Below are 21,635 nucleotides of genomic sequence, written 5' to 3'. Positions count from 1 at the left end.
ACTGCAAATTGATTTACTTTCTTGACTTGATTATGCAATCACCACAATTTCACTAAAAATACTTTCCAAATTAAAGTGGATTTTTTTTATATATGCTGGAAATTGTTGAACTCGATGTTGAGTCCAGAAGGCTGTAAAATGCCTCAATGAAAGATGAGTTGCTGTTCCTCGAGCTTACGTTGAGCTTTGTTGGAACAGTGTAGGAGACCGAGATCAGAGTGGGAATGCAGTGGAGAATTAAAGTGACATGCGACTGGAAGCTCAGGGTCACACTTGCAGACTGAACGGAGATGCTCCGCAAAAGTTCAAAAATTTCAGAGCGTAACCGCTGCCAAACTTTGGCTCCCTTTCCCAAGAACCTGTTTCTTTCTTTTTTTCTCCTTGTCTCTAACGGCAATTGGTCATAATCCCACCATTCACACCATTTCTCAACTAATGCTTTTCTAAATCCTGGCATTACCACTTGAATTTGGGCCATCATCCCTTTTGTCTCTCTAATCTATCTTATCTTCCAACCTATCACAGACCTTCCCTTTTGTTCTTACTTCTCCTCCCCCTTTTAAAATTCTGACGGGTTTGGACAGGTTGGATGCAGGAAGAATGTTCCCAATGTTGGGGAAGTCCAGAACCAGGGGTCACAGTCTAAGGATAAGGGGTAAGCCATTTAGGACCGAGATGAGGAGAAACTTCTTCACCCAGAGAGTGGTGAACCTGTGGAATTCTCTACCACAGAAAGTAGTTGAGGCCAATTCACTAAATATATTCAAAAGGGAGTTAGATGAAGTCCTTACTACTCGAGGGATCAAGGGGTATGGCGAGAAAGCAGGAAGGGGGTACTGAAGTTTCATGTTCAGCCATGAACTCATTGAATGGCGGTGCAGGCTAGAAGGGCTGAATGGCCTGCTCCTGCACCTATTTTCTATGTTTCTATGTTTCTATGTTTCAGTGCTTGTTAAGAATCAGTTCTTTTCGAACACTCTCCAGTTCTGCCGAAGGGTCATCGACCCGAAACGTTAACTCTGCTTCCTCTTCACAGATGCTGCCTGACCTGCTGAGATTTCCACCATTTGCTGTTTTTATTCCAGATTCCAGCATCCACAGTATTTTGCTTTTGTGTGGAGTTTTTTTGTTCAGTAATACAATACTCAGGAATACTCATGTTGGATTCATAACTGATTCAAGGAAAGGAAAGTAAACATTTAAAATTAATCTATTGCAAAGTGAATGACAAATTGCAGAATTGCTGTTGGAAGTCTTTTCACTCAAAAGGACTGGATTTTCCTACATGGTAGATTTGCCACCTGAAGTGCATCAATATTAACCTGCTTTGATGTAATCACATTTTCCTAGGTCAACTTATTTTTAATATTTTGGGTGTTATTCTCATCACTATTTGCACCCTGTATTAGGAGCTTACCTCATGAGAGCAGGGAAGGAGAAACAAATAATTCCAACATTGCTCCAGCATTTAAGTGGCTACATCAGCATAAAGGGGTCGACCAGGCATTATTTGGGTGACAGAAATCAGAGCACTGTCAGTCAAGGAAGGACCTCCAAGGTCTCCACTCCAGCATTTAGAGCCTCCAGATTTTCTGACTCTACTGCTGAGGTTAAGTTGGCCAAAAGACAGCAGCTGGCCCAAATTCAACACCTGCAATCGGGTGAGCTGCTTCTAGAGACAAATGTACTGTGTTAAGCTATAATGTTGCAGTGTGCATGAAAAAGTGAGTGAATCAAGGGATAAAGAAAGAACTTGCACATATATATTGTAAGTCAACAAAGTCAACTCTAGATTGTTGTTTTTATATCCCTGTTGGCTGTACACCCTGAAAAGGACTTTTGAAATACTGTGACGCAAGATGACTGGTCTGGATTAGGAAGAAACCTGTTGCTGGGAGAAACACATGGGGGCGGGGGAGGGGGGGCGGATTTCTCCCACAGAAACTGGTGAGAGAAGCTAGGTCTGTTCAAATGTTAATTTGAATACTGGCCTGCCAGCGGCCAGTGACGTCAAAACTGGGTGCTCTTAGGAAAGTCAAGAGACTCTTTTGTGTGTGGAGTCAAGTTGTCTAGGGAAGAGAGCAACGTGCTAGGACAAGACCGACACCTGCATTGTATCTGCAACGGTCCAGCAATAAGAAGTGATGGGCCATTTAACACTCGATTGGCTGCTTTTGTTCAGACCCCAGCACATCTCAGAGAGTGCAAAATAAGACCTGAAGGAGCCAGAAAGGTTCCCCGGAGGGAACAGAACCATCCAAACCCAGCCAGAATTGTGGATTAACAGGAGTATAACTGTCGAGTGTTTTGGAAGCTCGATCTTCGTTCTATCGCATCCTAAGTGAGGGCGCGTTTGCCCACCCCTCAGAATAAGGACCGAGAGCGAAGCCTCGCTTCTCCAACCCGACGGACTTTAACTTCAACCTGGATTCCGCATGCTTCAGTCAAGCACGGGGCTATGGAGTCGAACCGCTGAGGAAGGACCAGCGCGCAAGGGTGGATTGGGTGAGAACTCAATAGTTGCATGCTCATCAACCGATCCACGAAAGTGCATGAGGGGTGTCAGTATGCCCTAACCAAACCAGAGGGGGGGGAGGGTTTAGAGTTAGGTGGGTCCCGGGAGGGTTTAGCGCACGGGAAGGGTTGGGTCTGTTGTAAGGCTAATAAGGGAAGTGCACTGTTTTACTGGGTATTACTGCACTGTGCGGTTCTACTTCACAAGCATCTGTTGTAATAAACCTTGTGTGATTTTGAACTCAAAACGTTGGTCCATGTCTCACTATAAGACAATCCGTTGTAACTGTTTTTGCCCAAACATAAGGACAGGGTTAGTGTGCTTGTTATAAGCGGTGTTAAATCATAAACAGCAGATTAAATAACTGTGAGAGACTTATTGGCACCGGTCTGTGCGGAAAACCAACCCGTAGGACAGCAAGCAAGGCAGGGCTGAATTGGCACTGGACACTTCCAAGTAAAAACCCTTACGTATTTGGACCCTAAAGCGAGGCCTCTCGGGAAATCTCGGGAAATAACCATAGACTGACCACTTACAATATTGCTCAGGATGTCACAAAGCACTTAACAATCAATTATTTACTTTTGAAATACAGTCATCTTTATGTAGTCAAATGCAGCAGCCAATTTGCACATGGCAAAGTCCCAAAAACAGCAATGAGATAAATAACTAGAAAATCTGCTTTGATGGTGTTGGTTAAAGGATACATGTTGGCTAGGACACTACTCCCTCATATAGCTTCACTAACTGATCACTCTCTCATTGGCATGGCTAGCATACGGCGGCATACTGTTCACACATGGAATATATCTAAATGTAGAGCTGTGTGTCTTCACACAGAGATATTCATTTAAATATTTGCTTATTTTAACTTATTTCACAGACTATTCAAGGGTGTTGCTGCTCATGTAATCATAGAAAATTTCATAATCTTGGCAGTCCCTTGAAGCAAGGATGACTTGCTTCCACGCCAAAAAGGGATGAGTTCACAGGTGTTTCAATGAAGGACCTAATATTCCAGATCCCGAACTACATCTTGAAGAGTGGAAAATGCCTGTGCATGGATTTTTTTAATGTACGGGCTTGACAGACGATAACATTGGGTACCAAATGCTAGAATAGACAATGCTCTAAGTGAATAGATATCAGCAAATATTTCACCTAAAACCAGTTTCAGTTGCTGTACTTATAAAGCAGTTTATTAACCATTATCTAACTTGCCAGCGGTTTATTTTTGATAAACAAAGTCCTATTGTGCATTCTGTTTCTACCATGTGGTCTGAAATTGGGGTGAAAAGTTTAAACTTTTAGTCTTGGGACACACTGGTACTTACTGGGGCTAATTTTAGTTTTAGCCGCATGACAGGAGATCTGAGTCACTTTGACTTACGGGCTTCATTTGCATGCTTCCGGGCAAACAGTGAGGGCAGGAAATCAGCCAGAATTGTTCAGCTGCTTTAAATCACTGACAGCAAGTGAACAAACAGAGTATCTGCTATGACTGGACTCACTTAATTAAATCAGTACAATTGGAGCTGGGCAATAATGTGGGTATGGAGCACTTTGTTGGGAAGCTGCAAGAGTACAGAAGACAGACAAAGGGAAGAGGGGTTGAGTTGGGCAAGGATAAAAAGGAGAGGAGCTTTGATATGGGTGGAGCCCAAGGGGTTTGGGGGTAATATATTAGCATAGAAACATAGAAAATAGGTGCAGGCGTAGGTCATTTGGCCCTTCAAGCCTGCACCACCATTCAATTAAGATCATGGCTGATCATTCACCTCAGTACCCCTTTCCTGCTTTCTCTCCATACCCCTTGATCTCTTTAGCCGTAAAGGACACATCTAACCCCCCTTGAATATATCCAATGAACTTGTATCAACAACTCTCTCCTTGATCTCTTTAGCCGTAAGGGCCACATCTAACCCCCCTTGAATATATCCAATGAACTTGTATCAACAACTCTCTGCAGTAGGGAATTCCACAGATTAACAACTCTCTGAGTGAAGAAGTTTCTCCTCATCTCAGTCCCCTTACACCTTATCCTTAGATTATGTCCCCTAATTCTGGACTTTCCCAACATTGGGAACATTCTTCCTGCATCTAACCTGTCCAGTCCCGTCAGAATTTTGTATGTTTCTATGAGATCCCCTCTCATCCTTCTAAACTCCAGTGAATACAGGCCCAGTTGATCCAGTCTCTCCTCATATGTCAGTCCTGCCATCCCGGGAATCAGTTTGGTGAACCTTCGCTGCACTCCCTCAATAGCAAGAATGTCCTTCCTCAGATTAGGAGACAAAAACTGAACACAATATTCCAGGTGAGGCCTCACTAAGGCCCTGTACAACTGCAGTAAGACCTCCCTGCTCCTATACTCAAATCCTCTAGCTATGAAGGCCAACATACCATTTGCCTTCTTCACCGCCTGCTGTACCCGCATGCCAACTTTCAATGACTGGTGTACCATGACACTCGGGTCTCGTTGCACCTCCCCGTTTCCTAATCTGTCGCCATTCAGATAATATTCTGCATTTGTGTTTTTGCCCCCAAAGTGGATAACCTCACATTTATTCACATTATACTGCATCTGCCATGCAGTTACCCACTCATCTAACCTGTCCAAGTCACCCTGCAGCCTATTAGCGTCCTCCTCACAGCTCAAACCGCCACACAGCTTAGTGTCATCTGCAAACTTGGAGATATTACTGTGATGTATGTAGCACTCAAAACACTGACTCCACACGGTCTGGTGTTGTAGCAACTGTGGTGACCTTAGTCCTTTATTGTATAACTCCAGAGTGCTTCCCAGGTGTGGTGGGTAGCCTTTTATACTCTGTCTTGCAGGTACTTCCAGGTCTCCCACCACAGTGCCCTCTGTGGTGCACCATTGTACTTATACATTTAATGTACCTGGACAATACATAACATCTCACTCCCCCACCCAGTTCCAAAAGCCATTGCCGGAAACCTCGGCCTTGTTTGTCCTGGTTGGTTTGTAAGTGTGAGTCCATGACCATCCACTTTCCCCCCATATGGAGATATTGCTTGTGATCCGGTGCAAGCATGTGGTATTTGCAGTCCTTACATGGGTGATGAAGTACACGAGTATAACCTCCAACAGACTATAGGTATACATGGACAGTACATTTGTTTGGGACATGTGATATGTGGTACAGATGTTATGTCAAAAGGTTGCAGGTGCAGTGAACAGTTATTTAATCCCAGCACCACTGGGTAAGGTATGGTGGCAGTGCACTGCCCCTTTTTTGCCCGAGGTAATGGGCTGTGCTGAGACAGGGTATCGCAACTAGTGCATTGCCTCTGTTCTCAGTGGTCGTCTTGACGGCTCATCTGCAGCCGCTGAACCCTTGCATGAATCACGTAAAATCGAAAATCGCACTGGCCCCTTAGGCATGTTAGTCACGGATCCATTGGCCCTTTTACTTGTGCCTTGTGGTATTAACTCTTTTCATACATCATACATCATTTTAAACACAGTAACCATTCGGCATCAAAATATCACTTTTATCCTAAATCACTACAGCATACAAATTACATGACACATTTAGACTCGCTCTTGCCTTACAAAGTCTTTTTGTGGGGACCACCAATGGTGTAGGGCCCTTTTAAGGCTCCCGGGTGCATTTCCCTTTTAAGACGCTATCTTGAGATTCCCACGAGGCTTCCCTTGGGCGCCGCCATTTTAGTTGTACTGCTTGCCTTTGTTCTTTGCAGAGCTCTGCTGCCGCCACCTTGAGCTCGCTGGCCTGCCATTTTACTCTCTGGAATAGAAGAAATAACGAAGAAGGAAGGAAAGAAAACGACCAAAACTATCCGATCTTGAATCTGGCTCTTTGAATTCAATCCGTTATAGCTCCTGTGAGGACGGCCTCCGTGATTGCTGCTGTATCCTCTGCTCTGGCTCCTGCATCTGCTCTGGCTCCTGCATCTGCTCTGGCTCCTGCATCTGCTCTGACTCCTGCACCCACTCGGGTAATCACGTTCTCCCGAGTCGTACCTGCCGCCTCCGTAGCCTCCGCCGCCGCTGCAGCCTCCGCTCCTGCCGCTGGTGTCGCCTCTCCTGTGGCCTCTGCTCCTGCTCCAGTACTTGCCGCCGCTCCTGCAGCTGCCATGGCCGCCCCCACCGCCATCGCTGTCCTGGCCTCCACCGTAGCCGTGACCACCGCCTGACTCTTCTTCCACGTGGGCCTCCCCCCGGACTTGTCGCCCAGCGATGGGCCTCCCGTTCATCGCCCGCAGCACGTCGCCGGCTCGACCTCAGCGATCGGCCCGTACGTGAAACACTGCTCTTCCAGGGTTGGGGCTGCAGGGTTGCTGTCGCCTGTGGAATTTGGACTGCCGATGAACTGCTTATTTCTTCTCCAGCTCGGTCGGCGCTGCTCTTTGGGAACCCGGGGGACAGCGGTCTGTGGAGGAATTAAGTCTTCCCAGCTCCCACAGACCTTTCCCATCCACCTTCTGCCGAGAAGTGTCGGCCCATCGCCTGCAATGACCCACAAACTGTGCGTCTCGACCCCGTGATACACCTGCACATCCACTCTACCCAGAACAGATATCAGTTCCTTGATGTAGGTTCGCAGCTTTGCCGTGACCGGGACCAGCTTGGGTCGTACAGCTGGGTTAACCCACAGTTTTTCAAAAGTTTCTTGACTCATCAACGACAGACCCGATCCAGTATCTACTTCCATACTCACTGGCACTCCGTTAATCTTGAACTCCATAATCACCGGGGCCGAATCGTTGGTGCACGTATACAGTCCAAACAACGCCTCGTCTTCTTCTGCCTGCTCCTCGCTGGAAAATGGACCCTCTGGACCCTCTGCCATCTCCTCAGCCACATGGTGAGTCAGGTGTCTTTTTCACATACGCTGAAGGTGGCCTTTCGTGTGGCAGGTACTGCACATATACTCCACAAACCTGCACCGATGAGCCCCATGGCTTCCTCCGCAGCGCCAACATGGTGTTACTTGATTAGCCCCCCTCGGCGGACTCTGAGTTCCAGGACCCCGAGGTCCATGCTCTCTGCCCTGGGCAGAGCCACGTTTTGCAGTTTTGTCCATGGTGGGCGCTATCCTGTGGACAGTGCCTGCTGGGTTCGAGACTGTGTGGATCATCTGCTTGGTGCTGCAAGTCGAGGTCATAAACGCCCGGCTGATGGTGATGGTTTGCTTCAAGGTGACCATAAGTTCCGTGGATAGCAGCTTGTGAAGGAGACCCTCATGGCCAATCCCCATAACAAAAACGTCTCGCAACGCGTCTTCAAGGTGTGTGCCAAAATCGCATGGTGCCGTGAGTCTCCTGAGGTCCACAGCATATTTGGTGACATCCTGGCCCTCAGGTCTGCAATGGTGGTAGAATTTGTGCCGGGCCGTGAGGATGCTCTCCTTCGGTTAAAGTTGGTCACGAATGAGTGCGACCAGCTCCTCATATGACTTGTCCCTGGTGCTCCCATGTGCCAACAAATCACTGACGAGACAGTAAACCTCTTCGCAACAGCTGGACAGCAATATCGCCTTACGCTTCTCTCTCAGTGCGTCCGTGTGCCCCGTCAGGTCGTTTGCTGTGAAGTAGTACTCGAGCCTTTCCGTAAAGGACTCCCAATCATTTCCCACCGTAAAATCATTTAACGAGCCCAGAGTAGCCATGGTTGTATGATGCGTGAAGTTCATCCGTGTCCTTGTTGCCAATGTGATGTATGTAGCACTCAAAACACTGACTCCACACAGTCTGGTGTTGTAGTAACTGCTGTGACCTTAGTCCTTTATTGTATAACTCCAGAGTGCCTCCCAGGTGTAGTGGGTAGCCTTTTATACTCTGTCTTGCAGGTACTTCCAGGTCTCCCACCACAGCGCCCTCTGTGGCGCACCATTGTACTTATACATTTAATGTACCTGGACAATACATATCAATTACACTCAATTCCCTCATCCAAATCATTAATGTATAGTGTAAATACTTGGGGTCCCAGCACTGAGCCCTGCGGCACCCCACGAGTTACTGCCTGCCATTCTAAAAAGAACCTATTTATCCCGACTCTCTGCTTCCTGTCTGCCAACCAGTTCTCTATCCACGTCAGTACATTACCCCCAATACCATGTGCTTTAATTTTGCACAACAATCTCTTGTGTGGGACCTTGTCAAAAGTCTTTTGAAAGTCCAAATATACCACATCCACTGGTTCTCCCTTGTTCACTCTACCAGTTACATCCTCAAAAAATTCTAGAAGTTTTGTCAAGCAGGATTTCCCTTTCATAAATCCATGCTGACTTGGACCGATCCCGTCACTGCTTTCCAAATGTGCTGCTATTTCATCCTTAATAATTGATTCCAACATTTTCCCACTACCGATGTCAGGCTAACCGGTCTATAATTACCCGTTTTCTCTCTCCCTCCTTTCTTAAAAAGTGGTGTTACATTAGCTACTCTCTAGTCCATAGGAACTGATCCAGAGTTGATAGACTGTTGGAAAATGATCACCAATGCATCCACTATTTCTAGGGCTACTTCCTTAAGTACTCTGGGATGCAGACCATCAGGCCCCAGAGATTTATCGGCCTTCAATCCCATCAATTTTCCTAACACAATTTCTCACCTAATAAGGATTTCCTTCAGTTCCTCCTTCTCACTAGATCTTCAATCCCCTAGTATTTCCGGAAGGTTATTTGTGTCTTCCTTCGTGAAGACAGAACCAAAGTATTTGTTTAACTGGTCCGCCATTTCTTTGTTCCCCATTATAAATTCATCTGAACCTGACTGCAAGGGACCTACGTTTGTTTTCACTAATCTTCTTCTCTTCACATATGTATAGAAGCTTTTGCAGTCAGTTTTTATGTTCCCAGCAAGCTTCCTCTCATACTCTATTTCCCCCCTCCTAATTAAACCCTTTATCCTCCTCTGCTGTATTATAAAATTCTCCCAGTCCTCAGGTTTGCTGCTTTTTCTGGCCAATTTATATGCCTCTTTCTTGGATTTAACACTATCCTTAATTTCCCTTGTTAGCCACGGTTGAGCCACCTTCCCCATTTTATTTTTACTGCAGACAAGGAGGTACAATTGTTGAAGTTCATCCATCCAACCGATACATCGCATTGGGTACTGTTGAGGGGGATGACTCATCAGGGGAGAGCAGCAGCAGCCAAGTTCTGCTGCACAGAAGGACAGGAAAAAGAGTGGGAGAGCGATAGTGATAGGGGATTCTATTGTAAGGGGAATAGACAGACGTTTCTGCGGCCACAACCGAGACTCCAGGATGGTATGTTGTTTCCCTGGTGCAAGGGTCAAGGATGTCTCGGAGCGGGTGCAGGACATTTTGAAGGAGGAGGGTGAACAGCCAGTTGTCGTGGTGCATATAGGTACCAACGATAGAGGTAAAAAACGGGATGAGGTCCTACAAGACGAATTTAGAGAGCTAGGAGGTAAATTAAAAAGTAGGACCTCAAAAGTAGTAATCTCAGGATTGCTACCAGTGCCATGTGCTAATCAGAGTAGGAATTGCAGGATAGCTCAGATGAATACGTGGCTTGAGGAGTGGTACAGAGGGGAGGGATTCAAATTCCTGGGACATTGGAACTGGTTCTGGGGGAGGTGGGATCAGTACAAACCAGACGGTCTGCACCGGAACCAATGTCCTAGGGGGAGTGTTTGCTCATGCTGTTGGGGAGGAGTTAAACTAAAATGGCAGAGGGATGGGAACCTATGCAGGGAGACAGAGGGAAGTAGAATGGGGCAGAAGCAAAAGATAGAAAGAAGAAAATTAAAACTGGAGGGCAGAGAAACCCAAGGCAAAAAGCAAAAAGGGTCACATTATAGCACAATTCTAAAGGGGCAAAGGGTGTTAAAAAGACAAGCCTGAAGTCTTTGTGCTCAATGCGAGGAGTATTCAGAATAAGGTGGACGAATTAACTGCGCAGATAGCAGTTAACGGGTATGATGTAATTGGCATCACGGAGACATGGCTCCAGGGTGACCAAGGCTGGAAACTCAACATCCAGGGGTATTCAACATTTAGGAATGATAGACAGAAAGGAAAAGGAGGTGGGGTGGCATTGCTGGTTAAAGAGGAAATTAATGCAATAGTAAGGAAGGACATTAGCTTGGATGATGTGGAATCGGTATGGGTGGAGCTACGGAATACCAAAGGGCAGAAAACGCTAATGGGAGTTGTGTATAGACCACAAAACTGTAGTAGTGAGGTTGGGGACAGCATCAAACAAGAAATTAGGGATGCATGCAATAAAGGTACAGCAGTTATCATGGGCGACTTTAATCTACATATTGATTGGGCTAACCAAACTGGTAGCAATGCAGTGGAGGAGGATTTCCTGGAGTGTATTAGGGATGGTTTTCTAGACCAATATGTCGAGGAACCAACTAGAGGGCTGACCATCCTAGACTGGGTGATGTGTAATGAGAAAGGATAGCATGGATAACAGATTGGCTAACGAACAGAAAACAAAGAGTGGGGATAAATGGGTAATTTTTCCGGTTGGCAAACGGTAACCAGTCGGGTGCCGCAGGGATCGGTGCTGGGGCCTCAACTATTTACAATCTATATTAATGACTTGGATGAAGGGATCAAGTGTAATGTTTGCTGATGATACAAAGGTGGGTGGGAAAGCAAATTGTGAGGAGAACACAAGAAATCTGCAAAGGGATATAGTCAGGCTAAATGAGTGGGCAAAAATTTGGCAAATGGAGTATAATGTGGGAAAATGTGAGGTTATCCACTTTGGCAGAAAAAATATAAAGGCAAATTATAATTTAAATGGAGAAAAATTGCAAAGTGCTGCAGTACAGAGGGACCTGGGGGTCCTTGTGCATGAAACACAAAAAGTTAGTTTACAAATACAGCAAGTAATCAGGAAGGCAAATGGAATGTTGGCCTTTATTGCAAGGGGGATGGAGTATAAAAACAGAGAAGTCCTGCTACAACTGTACAAGGTACTGGTGAGGCCTCACCTAGAGTACTGTGTGCAGTTTTAGCCTCTGTATTTAAGGAAGGATATACTTGCATTGGAGGCTGTTCAGAGAAGGTTCACTAGGTTGATTCCAAAGACGAGGAGGTTGACTTATGAAGATAGGTTGAGTAGGTTGGGCCTATACTAATAGGAGTTGAGAAGAATGAGAGGTGATCTTATCGAAACATGTAAGATAATGGGAGGGTTCAACAAGGTGGATGCAGAGAGGATATTTTCACCCATGGGGGCAACTAAAACTAGGGGCCATAGTCTCAGAATAAGGGGCCGCCTATTTAAAACTGAGATGAGGAGGAATTTCTTCTCTCAGAGGGTTGTAAATCTGTGGAATTCTCTGCCCCAGAGAACTGTGGAGGCTGGGTCATTGAATATATTTAAGGCGGAGATAGACAGATTTTTGAGCGATAAGGGAATAAAGGGTTATCAGGAGCAGGAAGGGAAGTGGAGCTGAGTCCTTGATCAGATCCGCCATGATCTTATTAAATGGCGGAGCAGGCTCGAGGGGCCAAATGGCCTACTCCTGCCCCTATTTCTTGTGATCTTATGGACAGGGTTTTTAACATAAAAATGATCGATTAAATAGAACTTTTCGATGTTTTAAAAGTTTTAAGAAGGCGTAAAAGTTTGAAGGACATTCGCTGGGCCTAAGTTGGGCAAATAGCCCAATCTTTGCTGCGCGGACATCCCTCCTGAGGGGATGCATTTGATCTGTCAAAAGAAGCTGTCTTAAATGAAGAAATTTTGACAAATCAGAAAAGCCGCTTTTGCGAGACCTCGCAGGTCCGTGTGCACTTCATGTGGACCTGACGAGGCTGCAATTTGCAGCCCAATATATTATCATTGTAAGCAAATCATGGGATGACATCTTATGACGTATTGCCCATCATTTGTGCCCTAGCAATGGAAATGCATTCCTTGTGTACAGCATTGCTAAAGGCTATTAGAAATTCAAATTGCCACTTAGATGAAAAGGGATTTTGTTAAATTAAAAGATATATGGGGCATGTAAACCTACTGACATTGGCTCACACCATTAGTGACCTCCCGCATTCATATCAGTCATGATTGTGGGATCAGGAGCAGGTCATCAAATTTACATGCACCAGGTGCTCACCATAGTGGAGAGGCCGCAAAATGTGGCAGAAGGTGCCAGGTCAGTTGCAAGAGGCCAGAGGGAAAGTTTAAAATTTCAGAATCTTCAAGGGGAGGGGAGCAGTCCTTGTATATTATAGCGTATTCTGTGTTGGTCTAAACTTGACACTGGAATTAAGTGTTATTTGCCATTTTGATGTCTACAATAACAACAGCTTGTATTTGTATAGCAACTTTAATGTAGTAAAACGTCCAAGGTGCTTCACAGGAGTATTATAAGACAAAAAAGAAATTTGACACCAAGCCACATCAGAAGAAATTACCAAAAGCTTGGTCAAAGAGGTAGGTTTTAAGGAGCATCTTAAATGAGGAGAGGTAGAGAAGTGGAAAGGTTTAGGGAGTTCCAGAGCCTAGGGCCTAAGCAGCTGAAGGCACAGCCACTGATGGTTGAGTGATTATAATCAAGGATGCCCAAAAGGGCCGAATTTGAGGAGCGCAGATATCTCAGGGGGTTGTGAGGCTGAAGGAGATGATAGAGATAGGGAGGGGCGAGGCCATGAAGAGATTTGTAAACAAGGATGATAATTTTGAAATCAAGGAGTTGCTTAACCGGGAGCCAATGTAGGTCAGTGAGCACAGGGGTGATGGGTGAACGGGACTTGATGCGAGTTAGGACACAGCTCCTGAGTTTTGGATGACCTCAACTTTACGTCGGGTAGAATGTGGGAGGTCAGCCAGGAGTGCATTGGAGTAGTCAAGTCTAGAGGTAACAAACACAAGGATGAGGGTTTCAGCAACAGATCAGCTGAAGTAGGGGCAGAGACAGGCAATCTTACAGTGGTGGAAACAGGTGGTTTTAGTTATGCCGCGGATATGTGGCCAGAACCTCACTTCAGGGTCAAATATGACACTTAGGTTGCGAACAGTCTGGTTCAGCCTCAAACAGATGCTGGGGAGAGGGATGGAGTCGGTGACTAGGGAATGCAGTTTGTGATGGGGACCAAAGACAAAGGCTTCGGTCTTCCCAATATTTAATTGGAGAAAATTTCTACTCATCCAGAACTGGATGTCGAATAAGCAGTCTGACAATTTAAAGACCGTGGAGGGGTTAGAAACGAAGGATGCCTAAAAATGTACATGGTTATGTGATTAAAACTCTGACGTGAAGAATGCTGTGTTTAAATGGTTATGTTCGAATTGCAGACGGAAAGTCTCCTTGGACTAGATAGATGCTTGGAAGTGCTAATGTTTTGGTTTCCTGCAGAGGGTATAGTATTATGTACTGTATACAATCTCCCTGTCAAGTTAAGACTGGAACATTGTTTATGTATTTTATGTATAATGCTAAGGGAGGAACTGAAGTTAGCTTAACAGAACTGCTTGTGAAGATAATGGAAGAAAGTTGGGGGAAGTTAGCGTAACCACAAAGCAGTTTGCTACGTTGCAAAGGAGAAAGCTCTGCTTTTGGCCTCATAGTTGAACAGGTAGAGGACTAGATCTTGTATTGATTATACCCAAGAGGATAGGGACGAGAGAGATTGAACAGATTCCAAAGGAAGAACCCGGAGTAAGTATAAACAAGAAAGGATCATGTGGACAGATCATGAGACATCTTTAGGGAAGGCTTTGTTTCGAGAATCGAGACAAAAAGCTCAAAGTCTCATTGAGTATTGAGATTTATGGGGAACCTCTATAGGCCAAAAGATCTTGTCAATATTCCAGTTCAGGCCCATCCTTAAAAATTGAATAAAAGTGACCTCCTGAAAGCTTGTCCTCACAGATGAAGAAAGAGAGAAGGAGGCTCACAGATGGAGGAATAGAGAGAAGGAGGCTCACAGACAGAAGAGAGAGGAGGCTCACAGACAGAGGAAGAGAGAGAGAAGGCTCTAGACAAAAGGAAGAGAAGCCGCTCAGAGAATTGCTCACGTGTGTCAAACTGTTTGTCTGATCGGATCGGTATCAGCTACTCGTCACGGTTGTATGTTTTTGCTGTATAACTAATATGTTATATTCTGTCTCAAACTCTGATTAAACACAATATACCCACCATATTGATTTGCACTCGAACCTGATTATTTAAAGTGACAGAGATAACTGTAATAACTGTAAAGAGGTTATTTCTAACAGAGGGGTCGACAGAAGTGGCAGTGAAGTAGAGCTGGGTGTCATCAGCGCACATGGAAGGCCTTCATGGTAGCTTCACTAGGTTCATAGGCTGCTGCTCCAAGATGCCCGTTCACACTTCGCATGACAGCAGGCTTAGTCCGACAGACATGATGGCAATCGATGACTATGAGTCATGAGGTTGAGCATGAGGGGGGATAGTGCACCTTGGCAACAGTGCACCTCGGCGACAGTGAGTTCCTCGCAACTTGTTATTGGAGGTGAGGGGCAGGGGTGAGTTTATGGAAATGATTGATAGTGTAATAAAGACGTGGATGGTTATCATTGCTCTCCAGGAATAGTTTGGAGATGGTCTTGGCAGAGGTGGGCGAGGTCTGAAAGCAATTGATGTTGTTCATTTTGATATGGTGATGGAAGGTTAAGCATGTTGTTCACCGGATACATCCAGGTCTGTGCCCCTTGGGCTTGAAAGAGTGAAGATGGGGCCATACAAGATGAAAGAAGGAAATAAATAAAGGAAGCAAAATACAGCATCCAATTTGCATACAGCAAGGTTCCACAGCAGATGGTGTTGGTGAAGTGACAGGGCGGGACCTGCGAGCAGATACTTGCATCTTCCAGGAGGGCTCACAGAACCTTCACCTCAAATAATACAACAGTCAATGCTGTGGATTTGTCATATTCAGCCTCAGAGAAAGAGCTACAAAACTCCGCATGATCTTGCAATGACTGTTCAAGGGGTCACATATTTGAAAGGGCCCACGTGTCAATTGTTAGGTTGGCTTGGCATAGTGTGTTTTCAGAGGCAAAATGAGATGGGAAGCTGGGAAGCTGCTCAATCTGGAACCTCGCCTTCATTTTAAAATTCTCATTCATTCTCTGAACTCGGTAGTGTTGGTACTGGCTGGTCTCTGTGTTATATATGTAAACTTGTATATACTCTGTACAGCCACCAGAGGGCTCATCCCCTGGAGTCCCAAGGGATCCCATAATCCCTTGGGAGCACAGGTATTTAAGGAGGCCTCACAGGTTGGAGAGGCACTCTGGAGACCTGCAATAAAAGACTAAGGTCACCCTTTACTTTGTGTTCACAGTGTTCACTCTGACTCTTTCTCCATACACCACAAACATGATTTGCAGCTCACCTGCACATACGTTTGGAGGTGTCCCATTGTTGCACAGCCCTTGCAAACGTACCCTTTGAAGTGGCATGAATGGAAATGATGATCATCCCCGCAGATGTGTCACGTGAGATTGAAATCAATAATCCTGTATTTGTATTGAAATATGGACAAGGTCCCAAGTGGCTGCCCGGCACTGTCGTGGCCAAAGAGGGGAGCAGGGTGTTTCGGGTCAAACTTTAAAATGGATTCATTCACCAGAAACACTTGGACCAAATCAAACTCAGATTCATGGAATATCCAGAGCAACCCACTTTGGACCCTACCTTCTTTGACCCCCCAACATACACACCAGTGGCAACCGGTACCACGGTTGGCCACGAAGCAGAACCCATCATCCACAACAGCCCAGCAGGGCCCAACACACCAGGCAGCCCAGCAAGGCCAGCTGCACAGCAGCGCAGTGAGGACCCAACAATTGATTTACCAATACTAGCTTTCACACCGAGACGATCAACCAGGGCAAGAAGGGCCCCAGATCGACTCACATTGTAAATATTTACACTATTGACTTTGGCGGGGGGAGGGAGGAGTGTTGTTATATATGTAAACTTGTATATACTCTGTACAGTCACCAGAGGGCTCATCCCATGGAGTCACAGGTTGGAGAGGCACTCTGGAGATCTGCAATAAAAGACTAAGGTCACACTTTACTTTGAGCTCACAGTGTTCAGTCTGACTCTTTCTCCATACACAACACTCTGAAAATCAGTCGTGTTGGCACTGTGCCTTATTTGAACTCTGTAAACTGACTGACAATGACTGGATCAAATCACACATTGCAGAGAACTTGAATTACTCTACTGCAGACTGGATCAAAAGACACATTGCAGACAAAGTGTTGGTTGAGTATTGCCCTCCCACATTCTGTCGGTGAACAACAGAAAGGCTGTTCCTTCCACCACACCATGGAAATAGATGCAGACAAGAAAATAATAACGATGGAGAGAGATTTTCCTCTGGCATATCCAGAGGTGGTGCCCAGTATTCATGAGGATGGAACAACCAATGCTACTTCAGTCAATCTACTAAACAGGCAAGATTGTATGATTGGGCTTATAAAAGGATAGCGAAATAACCTGGCTGGATTTACTGAACATAAAATGTAAACTTAACATGATCAGTAACAAAGTCGAAACCACAGTATTGGCATTCTGGGAAAACATAAAGGAGCTAATACTTGAATTCTCGGGGAAACTGAGGCAGACAAAGGACCATACATTTTCATACCTGTTATATATGTAACCCTTGGCAACCTGTATCACACCACCACCAGAGGGTCTACCTGTTGGAGTCCCAAGGGATCCCAGCATCCCGTGGAGCACTGTATATAAGCAGGCCTCCCACGCTGTACCAACACTAATTAAAGGAGCTAAAGTCACACTTACTTATTGCATACAGTACTCAGTTTCATCCTTTCTTATGAGCATAACAATTGGCGATGAGGTAGCAAACAACCACGCGAAAATGCAAAGAATTGTTGGTATCCTGGAGAAATTCTCAGAAGGGGACGATTGGGAGGTCCTTGTGGAGCGACTTAACCAATACTTCGTGGCCAACGAGCTGGAAGGGGACGAGAATGCTGCCAAACAAAGGGCGATCCTCCTTACCGTCTGTGGGACAACAACCTCATGAAGAATCTTCTAGCTCCGGTGAAACCAACAACCAAATCCTATGAAGAATTGTGTACGCTGGTCCAGGAGCACCTAAATCTGAAGGAAAACGTTTTGATGGCGAGTTATCGGTTCTACACGTGTCAACGGTTGGAGGGTCAGGAAATGGTGAGCTACGTTGCCGAACTAAGGCGCCTTGCAGGACATTGCAAATTTGATGGATTCCATGAACAAATGCGAAGAGACTTTTTTCTGCTTGGCATTGACCATGAGGTTATCCTTCGCAAACTATTGAATGTTGAAACACCAAATCTGAGCAAAGCCATAACGATAGCCCAGGCATTTATGTCCACCAGTGATAACACCAAACAAATTTTGGAGCATAAAGAGGATTCGGCTAGTACTGTGCACAAAATAACGTCGTTTTCAAGCAGCAATGCATATGGAAGAACGTACAGGCCGGCTGCTGCACGACCTCAGATGACCCAGAGTCCGCCATCAATCGTTAATGCGAGGCAGTTAACACCTTGTTGGCGTTGTGGAGGTGATCATCGGGCCCATCAATGTCGCTTCAAACACTATGTGTGCAAAGGCTGTGGAACAATGGGACACCTCCAGCAAATGTGCAGATGAGCTGCAAACCCTGCAAACCACCATGTTGCAGAGGAAGATCGATCCATGATGGATCAGGCTGAACTAGAGACTCGAACCGAGGAAGCAGAAATGTATGGGGTACACACCTTCACCACGAAATATCCACCGATCATGTTAAAAGTTGAACTGAATGGAATTCCAGTATCCATGGAACTGGACACAGGTGCAAGTCAGTCTATTATGAGGAAAAAGGCCTTCGACAGGCTGTGGAGCAACAAAGCACAAAGGACGAAGCTTAGCCCCATTCACACCAAGCTAAGAACTTACACCAAAGAGCTGATCCCTGTAATTGGCAGCACAGAAGTAAAAGTCTCCTATGATGGAACAGTGCACGAACTCCCACTATGGATCGTGTTAGGGGATGGCCTCACACTGTTCGGCAGAAGCTGGCTGGGAAAAATCCGTTGGAACTGGGACGACATCCGAGCGCTTTCATCCAGTCGACGACATCTCATGTACCCAGGTTCTGAGCAAATTCCCATCGTTGTTCGAGCCAGGTATTAGAAGTTTCTCGGGGGCGAAGGTGCAGATCCACTTGATTCCCGGTACACGACCCATCCACCACAAGGCACGAGCGGTACCGTATATGATGCGAGAGAAAGTAGAAATTGAGCTGGACAGGCTGGAGCGAGAAGGCATCATCATGCCGGTGAAGTTCAATGAGTGGGCCAGTCCAATTGTCCTGGTACTCAAAGGCGATGGCACGGTCAGAATTTGTGGGCACTATAAAGTAACGATTAACCGTTTTTCGCTACAGGACCAGTACCCACTCCCCAACGCAGATGACCTATTTGCGACCCTGGTTGGAGGAAATATATTCACAACGTTGGACCTGACCTCGGCCTACATGACGCAGGAGCTGGAGGAATCTTTGAAAGGCCTCACCTGCATCAACACGCACAAAGGTCTGTTCATCTATAACAGATGCCCGTTTGCGAGTCGTTCGGCCGCGGCAATTTTCCAGCAGAACATGGAGAGCCTGCTAAAGTTGGTTCCATGCACCATGGTTTTCCAGGACAACACACTGGTCACAGGTCGGGACACCATCGAACACTTGAAGAATCTGGAAGAGGTTCCAATTTGGCTAGATCGCGTGGGACTCAGGTTGAAACACTCGAAGTGTGTTTTCCTGGCGCCAGAGATTGAGTTCTTAGGGAGAAGAATTGCAGCAGACGGCACCGGATCCACCGACACCAAGACGGAGGCCATCAAGAACGCGCCGAGACCACAGAACGTGATGGAGCTGCGGTCGTTCCTGGGACTTCTCAACTATTTCGGTAATGTCCTACCCGGGTTAAGCACCTTGCTAGAACCCCTACATGTGCTACTGCACAAGGGAGACGACCGGGTATGGGGGAATTCACAAGAGGCTGCCTTTGAGAAAGCCAGAAATCTGTTATGTTCAAACAGACTGTTTGTTCTGTATAACCCATGTAAATGATTAATGCAAGCTTGCGATGCATCATCATACGGGGTCGGGTGTGTGTTACAACAGGCTAATGAATCGGGAATATTGCAACCGGTCGCCTATCTGTCCAGGAGTCAGTCCAAGGCCGAAAGGGCCTACAGCATGATTGAAAAAAGCTCTGGCATGCGTTTACGGGGTAAAAAAATGCACCAGTATCTGTTTGGTCTCAAGTTTGAGCTAGAAACTGACCATAAGCCGCTCATATCGCTATTCTCAGAGAGCAAAGTGATTAACACCAATGTCTCTGCCCGCATCCAAAGATGGGCACTCACGCTGTCGGCATACAACAATGTAATCCACCATAGACCAGGCACAGAGCACTGCGCTGATGCTCTCAGTCGGCTACCATTGCCCACCACCAAGGTGGAAATGGCACAGCCTGCAGACTTGCTCTTGGTGATGGATGCATTCGAAAATGAAAAGTCACCCGTTACGGCCTCCTAGATCAGGACCTGGACCAGCCAGGATCCTTTACTGTCCCTGGTAAAAAACTGTGTCCTTCATGGGAGCTGGTCCAGCGCCCCAGCGAAGATGCAGTAAGAGATTAAGCCGTTCCAGAGGCGCAAAGACGAAAGGTCCTTACAGGTGGACTGCCTTTTGTGGGGTAATCACGTGGTCTTGCCCAAGAAAGGCAGGGAAACGTTCATCCGCGACCTACACAGCACCCACCCAGGCATAGTAATGATGAAAGCTGGTATGTATGAATAAAAAGTCTGACCAGATACTGTGAGCTCAAAGTGTGACCTTAGTCTTTTATTACAGGTCTCCAGAGTGCCTCTCCAGCCTGTGAGGTGCTCCCAAGGATTGTGGGATCAGTGTGGGTGGAGAGGGGGATCAGTATGGGGGGGGGGGGGGTAGAGGGGGATCTGTGCACGGGGGAGGGGGAATCAGTGTTTGGAAGGGGAGGGAGACCAGTGTGGCAGGTGGGGGATCAGTGTGGGGGGGGGAGGGGGATCAGTGTGGGGGGGGGAGGCGGATCAGTGTTTGGAGGGGGAGGGGGACCAGTGTGGGGGGGGAGGGGGATCAGTGTGGGAGGGGGAGGGAAAAAAAATTAAAAGAAACGGGGAGCGGGCGGGTAAGTGGAGCTGAGTCCACGGCCAGATCAGCCATGATCTTGTTGAATGACGGAGCAGGCTCGAGGGGCTCGATGGCCTACTCCTGTTTCTAATTCTTATGTTCTTATGAGCCTTCTGGTGGTTACACAAGGTATTTACAGGTTTACATATATAACAACACTCCCCGCCTACCCCACCCCCCGCATCACCCCCCCCACCCCCCGCCCCCCCAAAGTCAATAGTGTAACTATTTACAAGGAGAGTCGATCTGGGGTCTTTCTTTTCCTGGTTGATAGTCTCGGTGCAAATACTGGTTCTGGTGAGTCATTTGTTGGGCCCTCGCTGGGCTGCTATGCAGCTGGCCTTGCTAGGCAGCCTGGTGTGGTGGGTCCTGCTGGACTGCTGCGGGTGATGAGTTCTGCTTCGTGGCCAACCGCAGTGTTGGATGCCACTTGCGTGTGTGTTGGGGGTCAAAAATGGTAGGGTCAAATGTGGGTTGCTCAGTATAATCTGTGAATCTGAGTTTGGTTTGGTCCAAGTGTTTCTTGTAGATGAGTCCAATTGAAAGTTTGACCCGAAACACCCTACTCCGCTCTTTGGCCACAACAGCGCCGGGAAGCCACTTGGGACCTTGTCCATAGTTCAACACAAATACAGGAACATTAATTTTAATTCGCGTGACACATTTGCGCGATCATGATATGTACTTTGTTGAAGTCGCCTGCTCTCTACCTGTTCGTGTAGATCAGGGTGGACTAACGAGAGCCTTGTCTTAAGTGCCCGTTTCATGAGCAGTTCAGTGGGTGGAATCCCAGTGAATGAGTGGGGTCTCGTATGGTAGCTAAACAGGACTCGGGATAGGCGAGTCTGCAGTGAGCCTTCAGTTACCCTCTTCAAGCTCTGCTTGATTGTTTGCATTTCTCTCTCTGTCTGACGGTTG

The 21,635-nt window shown here is 46.5% G+C and overlaps 1 protein-coding gene across 1 annotated transcript in view; it reads right to left on the bottom strand.

The window, feature by feature from the left end:
- Window positions 1-21,635, bottom strand: part of itga4 (integrin alpha 4) — a 185,843-nt gene that overhangs the window by 146,869 nt on the left and 17,339 nt on the right. The window lies entirely within an intron of this gene.

This window comes from Pristiophorus japonicus, chromosome 3, assembly GCF_044704955.1.
Source record: "Pristiophorus japonicus isolate sPriJap1 chromosome 3, sPriJap1.hap1, whole genome shotgun sequence".
Lineage (NCBI taxonomy): Eukaryota > Metazoa > Chordata > Chondrichthyes > Pristiophoridae > Pristiophorus > Pristiophorus japonicus.
This window is presented reverse-complemented; position numbering and strand designations above follow the sequence as displayed.